Genomic DNA, 14,358 nt, shown 5'->3' with positions numbered 1-14,358 from the left:
ACAAAAATAAGTCACGCTGAAAGGCATATATGATTCTAACTGTCTCACTGAATTGCATTATGCACACTCAATTCTCACTGGTATCTGCTAGACAACAAGTACCAAAACATGATTAGTTCATAGATTTCACATGTAAAATACATTTTACACAACCCCACCCCCATCTTGCCTGTTCATAATTCTGAGAAATTCTTGAATTGTGTGCATGTGTGCGTGTACATGTTTATGTTTATGTGTGTGTGGGTGTGTGTGTGTGTGTGTGTGTGTGTGTGTGTGTGTGTGTGTGTGTGTGTGTGTGTGCGCGTGCATGTGCTTGTGTGTGTGCCTGTGTATGTGCCTGTGTGTGTGCATGTGCATGCATGCGTACATATGTCTACTGTGTGAGTATGTGTCATACGTATGATTACTGTGAATGTATGTGTGTGCGTGTGTATCTGTTTATGCACATGTGTGCATATGGAATGGGTTAACATGACCCCTGGAGGCAAACATACGCAAAGAATTGGTCATCCTAGGCCCTACGGTTCTCAAGATATTCACAGAAACTCTGTTGGTGTACGGTCACTAAATGTACACATAAATTAATTTATTGTATGGCCCCCCATGAATGAAAGTCCACGAAACTTGGCATGCATTCGGAGGGTGTCATAATGATCCTACACTTTCAATTTCGTGCAGTTTTGACTATGTCAGCCAGAGATATTGTGATTAAAACACCTATTTTTTTGCTTTTTAATTTTTAACTAGGTGGCGCTATACATGAAATGAGTGGTTATGGAATGGGTTGACATGGCCTCTTAAGATCAACATACAAAAAAAAGGTGGTCCTCCTAAACCCTACGGTTCTCGAGATATTCACAGAAAACTGTGTCTGCCCTACCCTCCTTTCGGGGGATCCAGTCCAGCGGGGGGGCTACAGATCAAAACGAAAAATGATGGTTCCATGCTATCCATGTGGGCCTACATGCCCACCAAGTTTCGTGTACCCCGGTCTTTCAGTGTCCCGGGAATCCTTGACGGAAAATTGGCCATGCAAAAAAAAAAAGAAAAAAACTGAGTAAACCTATATGACCGCCGCTTTGCTGCGCGGCGGTCATAATAAGTCTGGGTGAATGTGTCATGGTAGTTCAATGTGAAGACTCTTACAAAGATGGTATATACCACTCAGGCACATTCCGGTTTTCAGAAAGCGTAGTAAAATATTTCAATGTGAAGTTTTGAAGCCTTTAATTCTATTATCCATTATGAGTGTATTATAGCAGAGCAGCTCGGTTACATCCTGACATAACTGAGCAGTAACACTTGGACTGATGCTTAGCCTTGGCAAGTGTTTTTGATAAACACTTTACACTGTAATTGTTTTCAAACAGCATGAAAATATAACAGTCTCTGTAAGTTTTATCCACAGGGTCAAACATGGAATGCATTTATGTGTCAGATCTGTCACACAATTTGCACAAGTTGTCATAACAATCTTAGGAATAAGGAAATATATTATATATATATATATCAACTTGAGTGAAATAAATAAAGGTCTATTAGTGAGAGTAACACTGAAAAAGTAAACAACTTGCTGGATTGTAGCATTGTTTGTACTAATGTAGGCCTAGCATCTAGAAAGCAAAGCCAGCCGCCCTTTTGCCTTGCCTTTAAAGAGTACAGACCTGAGGTCCTAAAACTAATTTGAGACAATAGCTCATTTTTGTTGTGCTATTGAAAGAGATATAATAATTGACAACTGAATGTAAAAGATATATCTCCATGTGATGGTATTAAGTAATACGTTATGAGTGAATCAGGTGAATCCCTCAGAGATCCACATAAGTGTAGGTTTAACATACTTTGCACGATCACAGACTTATCTTTGTGTTGACGGCAAGGAAAGGCAAGCCAAGTTTATTTATAAAGTACATTTCATACACAGGGGGAATTCAATGTGCTTTACGTGGAGGGATCACAGGACAGAACATGAGCCCCACAAAAGTGACAGCTTCCTGTTAAACTCCATCAGTGACATGCTTGACCAGTATTCTTCCTCTTTACATCAACACCCATATATAAAATGAGTATTCACATTTAAAAAGACTGAGGGAAGAGTGCATATTTTTCTACTACATATCTATTTTTATTGTATACTTGTATATTTATATTTGAATAGTAGTAGATTTTTTCAGGAAACGCATTAGTATCAGTGTGCAGGGTTAAAGACCTCAGGAGGAGATATCAGGACTATCCAATCCAGCACTGATCACGGCCTCAGGGTCTTTCTTACATAAACAGGTCCCGGTATTTCCATCAGGCATCTGCAGGGACGCCTCTGGATAGTTCCAGATGTCTTTTTTTCCACCTCTGCTGGCAGAAACATCTGGAAGGGAGAGGAGCTAGGTTGGCGGAGTTGGGGAGGGGGTGGGGGTAAGAGAAGACGGAGGTGGGCTACTGCGTGAAATATGAATCTGGCCCTCCAACTGGGAACAAACAGAGAGTGCGCACAAGAGAGAGAAGGGGGGGGGGGGGGCCAGGCCTGCGAATCTCCACACAGGGAGTGAGGCCTTGCAGTGTGCAAAGATGTTTCACTGCTACAGTACACTCTGTGGTCACTCTATCTGTTTATAAAAGATATCCCGTTGTGTCCACCACAGTGCTGGTGTTAGTAGGAGGTATTTGGGGTGTTTGGTAGGAGGTCTTTGGGGCTCAAGAAGAAAGCCAGCACCCTAGGCTTAACCACACTGACTTACTGTGACAACCTTTTCATCTTCCATGGATCTTTGTGAGGTCTCCAACCAGGCTTTTAACCAGTCAAATACACTTTAAAACGATATATGCGATATACTTGTTGAGTTAAAGTATATTTTTGTTACTTTATTCAGATTGTTACTTTGACACTGAAGAGCATGAAACAGGATGGGATCGGGAAATGACAGCAGGTTGGACACTTGTGTGGGACACTGCAGCAACTTTACAGCAGACATTTTATTTCTATTAGTAGTGTTTTGGTTTGATATGTGGAGAGATGAACTGGACTTTAAGATACATTTTATATTCTATTTTTCCCATCACATTTGAGAGTCTCAGAAAGCACAAAGTAATAGAAAAGTACTGTGAGGAGCTTCTAGTTTGAATTGTACAGTTAATTGCATGTGTTTTTAAATTGGGCAGCCAATTTAATTCTAGAATTGTCTAGAATGTATACTCTTTTGATCCCATGAAGGAAATTTGGTCTCTGCATTTATCCCAATCTGTGAATTAGTGAAACACACTCAACACACAGTGAGGTGAAGCACACACTAATCCCGGCGCAGTGAGCTGCCTGCAACATAGGCGGCGCTCGGGGAAGTGAGGAGTTAGGTGCCTTGCTCAAGGCACTTCAGCCGGGTACTCATTTCTCAGAATGACTGAAAAAAGAGCATAATGACAAACTTTTGAGTTATTCTGACATCCGTTCTGCCATAAATCTAAGTGATCCTTTGACTGGACAAATGTGTTGTTTATGATGTTTACTTTCTCTCTGGGCTCCCATGCAACAACCGCTAGGGCATGTTGCATGTTTGAAACCTGGGTCTTTGGTGGGATGCCATTGCACAAGGCCTTGATGGAGGGATGATAACTGGATAATACTGATGATACTGCCTCCGCAGTCTTTAATCTGTTCATTGCCTCTGATCACATATAGATCACAGGGGGTCATCATCATGCCAACAATGCCATCGGGAAAGCAGTACTGGCCCCTTATGCCCTATTGGTTGCCGCACAAAGGTGAAGATAGAAGCGTTGGGTGTTGATTGGCTGATTGGAGGCGAGTGCGATGGTAGATTAAAACGACAAAGCGTTGGGACATCTGGACTCATTCCGATCTATGCCCGCCGTTCCATGTGCAGGCAAGCCCTCATACAGATTCTTGCTCGAAAAACAGAATGCTAATTATGCAGCCCGCTCTACTCTTCAACAGAAATGACAGGGCAGATGCATACAGCCAAAGTGTCGGCCAATAAAAATGTACATTTCTGGAAGCGTCCGCACGTCCGCAATTTGGCATGAAAACCAGAAGTTGTCGTCTCTGGTTCCCCATCCACAACTCCACGCTAATAATAGGGGTTCCGCTCTCCATGGAACCGCCCTGGTCTGGAGACCCGGGGCGTAGAGTCCATGTCATATCCTCAGGGTCTCTCTGTAATATAGCCCATCCATCATCACAGCACGTCCCCACATCCAGCATCTCACTGTGCTTGGGAAGGTGTTTCGAATTCCACCATCTGATTTATCCTTGTTCAGTTACCATCTCACATTCTAATACCAAAGGAAGTTCAGGCTTGTGATGTCAGGACATTCAAATTATAACACCCTGACACAGCATTTATTGTTTTTGCTTTACAATCTATTTAATGACTCAAATGTCAATATTAACAACAATAAAACAGCTGTTTTCACATACTTTGTAGGAGTTATGTGCTGCTCCTAACTGCAACTGTGGCATGCTAGACAGGCCTAGGTTCTCTGTAAAAACGATTTGTGAGAGTGTCTCTCCAGTTAAAAAATCTACTCCAATAAATGTAGAAAAACAGAATTGATTGACTTCATGAAACTCTCAGTCTTATTAAAATGAATGCTCAATGTGAATAAACCAACCCGAACAGAGAAAACTAGAACCACAGCCTGTTCCAGAATATTCTCCCTCACTCTCCATTTAGTCCTCTTTGAATCTTTTGTTCTTTCTTTTCAGCGTCTATGTTCATGCTATATTCATTGTTCATTCCATATCACTCAATCGCTTTATCTCATCATATCATTTCTCTCCCTATCACTCTCTATTACACTCTTATAACTCCCCTACCTGATCACTTCTGTTTCCTCCTGATCTCTCTCACACCTTTCTGCATGCAGTGTGTGTTGTGTGCTGTTGATAGAGTTTAAAGTTTATTTTTAAATGAAATCTGGTTTTGTTTTCCATTGGTTTTGGTTTCTGTTTTTCTTCGCCTTGCCTTCTCTATGATTGCATGATATGCAGTGTAGATGTTATCCCAATAAAAGGCCTTTCAAAATTCAAATTCTCTCTCTCTCTTTCTTATCTCTCTCTCTTTCACTCAACCCTCATGATATCTCTCAGTCTTTCTTTCACACATTCATCCCTCTTTCTGCCTTTCTCTTTCCCTCTCTACACCATCTTTCCCCCTATCTATCTCCCTCCAATTCTTCATCTTCACTCTCTATTCCCTCTCTCTTCTGTCTATCTCCATGTCTCTTTCTCTCCTTCTCATTCTTTCTCTCTCTCCCCCTCTCCCTGCTTGAGGGCTGTGCTTTCCTTCCCAGAGAGAGAGAGGGGGCGGGGGCAAAGCTCCAGTCGTCTTGGCACTGCTACAGCACTCAATGACTTCCCCATGTAAACAACGTCCAGCCACACCGCCTCGCACTCTGGACATGAAAACAAACTCAAGACGGAGGAAATGCTGGGAGGGGGAGGAGACAGAAAAATGAGAGAGAGAGAGAGAGAGAGAAAAAAGAGACGGGGGTGGGGGTCTGGGGGGTGAAGAGAAACATTTCTGCAAGAAAAATTAATCAACAAAATAAAACGCAAGCAAACGGAGAGTGTGAAATAAAGAGATACATTTCTTTGAGTGAGGGTGTGAGTAAGAGACTGAGGGAACAATCAAGAAAAGAGGAGTGTATGGGAATATGAAACAGCGGAATTTGAGGAACGAACGATGATGGAGGGGGTGAGGGGGAATTGTCAGGCCTACGTTGTTTTGTTTAGGGTTTCTTTTTCAGTTTCCTGATTGCCTGATCCCTGCAGCAGTCTGAGTAAAATGTAAAGCTTTTGAGGATGATTCACCACACAGGAATCAAAAGCAGCTCGGTCTCACCACTCAGCAGCAGGCAGCAGTGTGTGTGTGTGTGTGTGTGTGTGTGTGTGTGTGTGTGTGTGTGTGTGTGTGTGGGACAGACAGTGGAAGATGTAGCGGTAAACATACTTGTTTTGTCAGTGGTGTCTGTCCTGGACAATATCATACTCAGTGTCCAACGCTTCTCTCCTCTGCTCTCTCTCTCTGTCTCTCTCTGTAAGCGCTTTCAGACATACGTGTAAGACCGGAGGTTCTGCCGATGTTAAACGGTGGGGCCGTATATCTGAACGACATAACCGGTCATATGGAAGTCCGAATTCACCCGGTGTTTATACTACTCCCCTAGTATTTTCCGGACATTATGTAAATGTGCTGTGTCTGAACGAGGAGTAGAACATGCGGTTAAAATTCACACCCTAGTGAGAGGGCGTGTTGGTGGACGTTTCTTTCGTGCGTCCATGTGGTTAGATCTGACTTAAATGCCAGTGTTATGATGGAGTGGCATAGTGCTGTCCAGAAAATCTCCGACCTGGAAAGATGCAGACATCAATGGAGCTACTGTCCATGAGGGCATACAACATTTTGATAGAACACCTGAAGGGAACGTTAGAGACACGTTAGCCTCCAACTGCATGGCAAGGACAAACGAATTCAGAAGACTGGATCATCATAAGCAGAAGGTTTGAAAAGGCAGTAGCCTACAGCGACGTCGTTGACTTACAATAACAGGAGTATTTAATAAATTGTTAGCCAACACGGTTTTCTGTTCATTGATAGCCTTCATGACCTGCTGAGCTCGCTGATATTTGCTGAGCATATATGCCTAGAGAAAAATGAAAACGAAGAAACCCAACTTTGTTCCAAGCTCCTTACGTAAATGCGACACATGGGGAGAGGATGCTTTTGGAAAAAATAAACCATGAAAAAACGAACAACTTCACTGTTATTAATGTTAGTATTTTGTTTGTTGCTTAAAAACGTTGTATGATCTTGAAGTCTTGAGTTAACCTACTGAATTGGCTGGTAGCCTACCATAAAGTTTGTGCATGCTCTCTCTCTCCAACGCAAACCAGATTTGGGGTTCTATAGCTAATTCTGGTACATAACGTTGAAAACAGATAAATGTGTTTATTTGAAGCACACATTCAAATACTGTAGGCTAGGTCAATTTCAAGTGCGCACTTACGTGAGTAGCCTACTTCAAGTATTAGCCTATGCACAATAGATTTCTCTTCTTTAGCCTACATAATGTATAGGCTACATTTTGTAAACAAAAAGCAGCTGTGACAGGCAGCGGCCGCATATATTCTGCGTCCATATCGTGATCTTGTGAACTCTACAAGCCCCCACCCCTCACCGACAACCACACGGAGATTCTGTAATGTGCGTGTATGTCGTTCACACATACGTCCGTATATAAGGTCAGTATTAGGGTCCAAGAGGTTAGCATCATATCTGAATCATCCGAAGGGTAGGACCTCCGTTTGACAAACCTCCTCATATACATATACGGAGGTTATATCTGAAAGCGCTTTGTGTGTGTGTGTTTGTGTTGGAGGGGGGTTGGGGTGGGATTGGGGGGTGATCGAGAGGGTGGGAGGGTACAGACATTATTTACATATTTCGCCCCCGAAGACTTGGAGAGGTTATGAGCCTGAATTTAAACAATGGAATACACCAATCAACTACTTTTGTGTATTCCTTTTTCTTGCATCCAGTGAACCTTTTGCAAATAGGAAATGAACACTCCCCCCAAACAAGCAATTGCTTTGTGTGTTTACACAGACATGTCCGGTCGGTTTATTTGGATCAGTTTGTAACACTGACCTCCATGTCAGTCCAGAGTGTCTCAGAGAGTGAGACACAGCCCTCAGAGACACAGTCCTCAGTGAGTTGGCCCATGAGCAGGCCAGAGGCCCTGCAGCCCTGCCCAGCCATGTGGCCCTGTCCTGGGGAGAGATCGTAGGCCGGATGGGCCTCTAAGCTGTCTGTCTGGAGGTCTGGGGCTGTCCGTGTTGATGCCTGACGGTAAAAGCAGATCGGATTGAGGGAGTCTGTGGCCCACATGAAGGCGCAGGGGAGGAGGGGTAGAGGGGGGAGATAAATCATGGAGCTGGGAGGGAGCAAGGAAGGAACACACATGCACACACACACACACACACACACACACACACACACACACACACATCTTACTAAAACACAGACACACACAGATATACAAATACACATTACACATTTGCAAACACACATGCACATACATAGACACATGCGTGCACACACATACACACACATGCACACAGGCTCATATAGCTATACATGCACTGATTTACAGGCGCGTAGCAAGCATGGGGGATGTGGGTGTTATAACGTACACACTTTTGCTGGAACACGATTCTATCCCCCACACTTTTTGTCAGATTAAAATTAAAGTAAAATATGGAAATAAACGCTTCCGTAAAGAGTTGGAACCGTATCTACTACAACGCACACACAAAGAGACACAAATAGGTCTGTTGATTTGATTGAATGGTCATCCAGCCAATCACATCAAGTTAGCCAGTGAAGAACCAGAGCCGCTCTGATCAAATTCAAAGTGTGCATCTTTCTGACAGTTTTTGTCACACTGTATAAATGCAGAGAGTCAAAGTGAATACGGGGGTGCACGCACCAATGCACTTGTTTGTGCAGAAAGACCTTTGGCTACTGTTCTCAGAGCATTATGCTTTCTCTGTCTATGATCTGCAGCTTTTCTCAAACTATGGGCCTCCTCAACAATTAACCTAGGTTACTGGTCCACGTAGCCGTGAACTTAAGTTATGCCCGGTGCTTCACACGTCTGATCTGATTTCACTGTCAACGTGTGTCGTAGTGCTACATCTACTGGAGATCTTAATGTCTTACGATCGTGTTCCATTTAGAACATCTTATTTTGATCTTACAAACGGAGGCGTCAAGACACATTTGAGTTCTACGTCTGAGAACTAAGATTTCCAGCATGTAGAACTCATATAGAGCGCTCATGCAATGTGTGTGTCCCTGCAGCAAGTGAAACTGTAACGTGGGCTAGAAGCAACAATAGTTTAAACAACAACGTGGCTTCCTGTAACTATTAATGGAAAAAGCATAGAAACTGCTAATCATAATCTTTAAATTGACATTAATTAAGCTGGCTATATGCATTATATTCCCTTTGCATATGTTTGGGTAGACTTCAAACGTTTTTGAATTTGAGCTTACAGTTCTGTATTCTTTATTATTATATTTATTTAGGTATTAGTGATACCTCGAAATTAGGCTGCTGTCTGTTAGGGCAATTTATTGTAGCCTGCTAACCCATATGCACAAAACATAATTTCTGAAATGATTTCTTGATTTATAACATGAGATATGTCTCCATGTAGGATAGTGTCGAATAGTAAAGTGATAGGTAGATCATGTAGGCCTACATGTCACATGAGCCACACATACAGTATGAGAGGCGCTGCTTCTTCTGTCCCGCACTAACTGCATTAAACTGCATTAAAATGGTGTGTTTAGCAATCAGAATTTCAATTTTTTTCGGGGTAGAAACTGCCGGACACCAATATAGTCCGCACCCCTCTCAGAAAATACTTACAACGTCCCTGTAGGGAGTTATTTATAATTTGGCAAGATTGTTTAATTTTCCTATCCCACAACCCCCACACTTTTAAAAAGCTTGATACGCCCCTGCTGATTTATATACATACGAAGACACAGGTAAACACACACACACACACACACACACATACACACATATATACATAGACAGGCAGACACTCCAACTTACACAAATACACCGACAAATGTCCTAATAACAAAGAGAAGGAGATTAGCACGAGAGCTCACAGAGAGCACAGAGGAGGAGTGAAGCAACAATAAAACTGGAGGAGCAGCAGACCACCTTCAGGAAGAAAGGGTAGAGGGTAACAGAATGAGGAGATAGGGAGTCGGTGGAAAGAAAAACAACTGTGAGGGAGTGAAAGAGTGATGAAGAGAGGAAGAGAAGAGATAGAATATGAATGTATGACTGAGGAGATGGGAATAGATGGATGAGAGGGAAAAATTGGAAGAAAAGAGAAAAGAAAGGGACTGGCATTGGAATGGGAATGAAATGAATACAAGAAAAGAAACTGAACAAAGAGAGAGATAAAGACAAACAGACAGATACAGACAGTTGAAAAGTCTGAGACAGAGAGAAATAAGTAACATGCAAGAGAGAGACAGAAAGAGACAGGTAGAGAAGTAGGTACAGTACAGTTGGAGAGCTGGTGAGAGAGAGAGGGAGAGAGAGAGAGAGAGAGAGAGAATGAGGGATTGAAGGGTAGTGAGGACAAGAGGAAGAGCCCCCAGACGCCTGCTTCTACTTACTGAATTGACTGGAGAGGGCTGAACTGGATGTGCCAGCCATTAAGGAAGGAAGATTACCAGCACGAGCATCTAACTCTTAAGAAAACACGTAAGAGAAGTACACACTCCCTTCTGCCCACACACACACACACACATATGGTATACAATCAAAAAAAAACTCAGTAATACAGACAAATGCAGGGCAAATGTTGTGATCAAAAGAGTAGGACACAAACCAGACTCAGCTTGGAAACCTTTTATAATGGCTTCCAGATGAGTAGTGATGTCATCACAGAGCGCCTGGCTTATTTGGTGTACACACACAGAGGACACTGAGATAGAGGGAAGTAGGTCTCTAAAAAAACGTGATTTATTATATATTTGTCTATAATGTTGCCATGTAAGGTTTTCAAATGTTTTCTAGAGAACAGCTAACTTAGCTTGTGCTCAAGAGAGAGTCATGACACCAACGTCTGGTACATGTGTAAGTTTTGTTGTAGACACAATACTGACTTGGAACCAGAACGTCTAAAAAAAATTACTCCTTTCTAATCTTAATCAACAGGCAGTCAGTTGATGAAAGCAATCCACAAGGGTCAAAGCCATTTAATGGTCCAATTCCACAAAGCACAACAGATGTAGTGGTGAAGTACTTGAGTTTTAAAAAAAAGAATTTGTGACCAAAAAAATATATCTGTAACATAAATGCAATTCACTGTCTGTACATTGCCTGGACTTAGGCACAACAGCTTATAGATGAACAGTATGAAATGAACGACAGTGGAGTGAATGTAACTTGGGCTAAAAGTCCAGCCTAGGTAGCCTTCCTATCAGTGGCAAAGTCGTCGCATGACCAGCAGCCTGTGAGCTGAGATGAGGAAGTTGCCGCCGCCTCTACCCCTTCTGTCTGAGTGGACAGAGGTGCCCGAGCTCCAGCAGAAGCAGCAGCAGCAGTAACAGCAGTCGGAGAAGACTGATGTCAGTGCAAAAGAATGCAAGCTCTCTCTCACTCACTCTTTCTGCATTTCCCTCTCTCTCACTCCCTCCTTCTCTCTCCCTCCCTCTCTCTCTCTCTCCCTTTCCCTCTGTCTTACTCCCTCCCTCTCTCTCTCACTTTCTCTCTCCCTTTCCATCTCTCTCACTTCCTCTCTCTCTCTCTCTCTCTCTCTCTCTCTCGGCTCTTGCCCTCCCCTCTGCAAAACACTTTAATTCAAGCAATATGTGTCCTTAGCAGCACTGCTGCAAAAGAGAGCAGAGGAAGAGTGAGACGAGGAATATGCAGTGTTTATTTTGTTTGTCTCTCTTCATGATTACACCTTTACTCACTTCATCCTCACCCATCGCTGACACACTCACTCACACTGCCTGCTTTTCTCTTGTGTGTATGTGTGTGTTTTCACTTCGTAAATAATCTCTCTGTCCCTCTCTCTCTCACTGCCTCTCTCCCTTTTGTCTTGTGGGAAGCTTGGATTGTTGCTGAGTGCCACGTTATCGGAAAGATCATCTCCGTTTCTCCTTCTCTTTCCCTTTCTCTGCTGCTCGTCCGTTGACAGCTATTGTTTGCCAGACGAACAAAATGAAGATCTTTGGACAATGAAGTGGGAAGTGGGAAGTGGGAGCTGCTGCCTCCTGTCATGTATCATTTAACCCCACCACAAATATATATGTTTGTTTGTGGTTTACGTTTGTTGTCCTCATTTTCTATTTCTGTAAAGACAGAAATCTCATTTCTGCCTTTTTGATTTACCATAGGATTTCTCAGAGGCACACTCACTTTTCTTTTCTTTTTTTTTTTTTTTTTTTTTTTTGAACACTTTATTTAACGGTTTTCCATAATACAATAATATGATACAATCAAACAAGATATCTCAACCGGCACACTTACTTTTTATCAGTCTCCATAACATCAGTCATTTAGCAGTAACTTTTGTCCAAAGCAACCAACAATACTGCCCATGTATACAGTGCATATACATTTATATACATGTACACTTTATGTGTTAGCACTGGACAACACATGAGATTGTGGTGTGTATAGCCCCTGGCTCTATGAGTTGAGCTACATGAGGAACTGTGCATGTAACTGGCGGCCGTTTGCTACAGCAGTAGGTTTGGCCCAAATTAGGCGTAGATGTGGGCCACGTTTGGGCCGTATTCATCTCTGCCTATTAGGCCGTCTATTTTTGGCCTGGGGTGATGGAGAGAGAAATGGATTGAGTGGTAGTTGTCTAAGGGCAGCGGCACGGAGAGCAGCTTTTCAAAAGGGCGAGGCGTGCTTTACATTTCTGTGGTGCGGTCAAGGAGGTAGGCTGCTTTTCTTAGGAACATAATTTACAAAATGGGGCAGGAAACGTACAATGCTTTTTTAACCCCCACCCCTCACACACACACACACACCTCTCTCTCACACACACACACACACACACACACACACACACTCACACACACACACACACATACACCTGACACACACACATACACACCTCAGTCCCAATTTTCTCGTACCCACCACTCTTTCTCTGCATGTCACAAAGTTACATTAAGAGAGGTTAAACAAACAGAGTGAGCTGTAATGGACCGGAAATTACATTCTTACGTCACACCTAGACGAGAGAGAAAATGAAGTGAAATTTGGAAAATCAGATGAAGCAGCAGCCTTCAGGTAGGAGGTGCAACCACAGCGGTGATTGTACGGATCATGCTGAGGGTCATTCACAGTCCCGGGTCAGTGCTAGACTAGTCCAGATGGACTCTGGTGGTTCTCAGGTAACCGGCAGGTGTGAAGAGGTGCAGGCAGGCTGGCTCATGTTTTTCTCATTCTGGCGCTGAGACAACCTTCATCTCAACAGTGGCTCCTCACTGCATCCTTTCCCCACCACACAGAGCAATCTTCAATCTCACAGCTGTGTTATGTTTAATATTAAACTAACAAAGTTAATAGAGTTCAAAGCTGAATTAGTTGACAGAGAAACTATCTTCTTCAGTAATGAGCAAAAATAACAGAGTTAATTCAACACTTTCATTTAATTTGGCGTCAACCACAGACAGACTGTAGATTACAGCAGTAACAGTTAGAAATTCCCACTTAAACTGAAAGTGTTGCTCCCCAATGTTCATGATGAAAGTCACTGAGCACTGCATGAGTCAAACTGTGCCACAAATTAGAATGGTCATGTCATTGCTAATGTCAGACTTGAAGATAGCTAATATATAAGAGTTGTGTAAATTGAGTACTGGTCTTATTACCACTGAATAAAATTTGAGAACAAGAAAATCTTCCCTTTTCATCTTCAAGGAGCTGTGATCTTAGCTTCGGTGAATATGGCAGAGGCCTCTTAACTATTGCTTGTGTATTTGGGCTTTCTGAACTCCTGACAGAAAGGTTATGACCTTTCAGCCAATGAGACTCAGTGTGTCACTGATGACCAAACCATCTGTGTTTCAGCATCATGGGTGAGGGTTTAGGGCCTTTCTGATGCAGCCTTCCTCTCCTGGGGGGTAATAAGTGACATTGTTTGTTCTGGAATCAGATGGGCTTCATTCCAAGCTGAAGCATTACAGCTTAATACCAGAACCAACCTGGGATTTACCAAAGAAACATTGCTAGGAAAATAAGAAATGGTTTCTGCACTGACCCATACAAGAGCTGTACACTGACCTACTAAATTAATGATGTTACTGCTTTCTGTTATGCTAAATAAGCCATCTCAAATACACAAACTGCCAGACATTTTAAATGGCACTGACCAGAAGAGGGATATAGGCTACTGGTTTACCAAACATTCTGATTTTAATGGGAAGATGTTGTTCTGGTCAAGTTAAAGAGGTCAAACAGACTCTTGGATGTGCAGTCTAAATCAAAATGTTAATATTTTGGTTATGCAAAATCAACGTTGTAATATTTTAACAACCATGTGTCTGACAAAATTGTCCAGTTTATACTTTCCATGTACATACAGTAGGTGTTGTGCCCCCCACCATAGACATCTAGTAACCATAGATGTACTCCAGCTCTGGGTTCACCCTCAGAGTAATATCCCATCATGCCTTGCCCTCACATGTGGCTCTCTAGACAAGAGTGAAATTTATGTCATTTCCCTGCTCTGAGATGTTGCCACGGAAACATCACCACTAAGCATTTACAGATGTCCACCGA

Source organism: Alosa alosa, chromosome 6 (assembly GCF_017589495.1).
Source record: "Alosa alosa isolate M-15738 ecotype Scorff River chromosome 6, AALO_Geno_1.1, whole genome shotgun sequence".
In the NCBI taxonomy this organism is placed as follows: Eukaryota; Metazoa; Chordata; class Actinopteri; order Clupeiformes; family Clupeidae; genus Alosa; species Alosa alosa.
The sequence above is the reverse complement of the archived record's forward strand: the minus strand, read 5'-3'. Positions refer to the sequence as shown.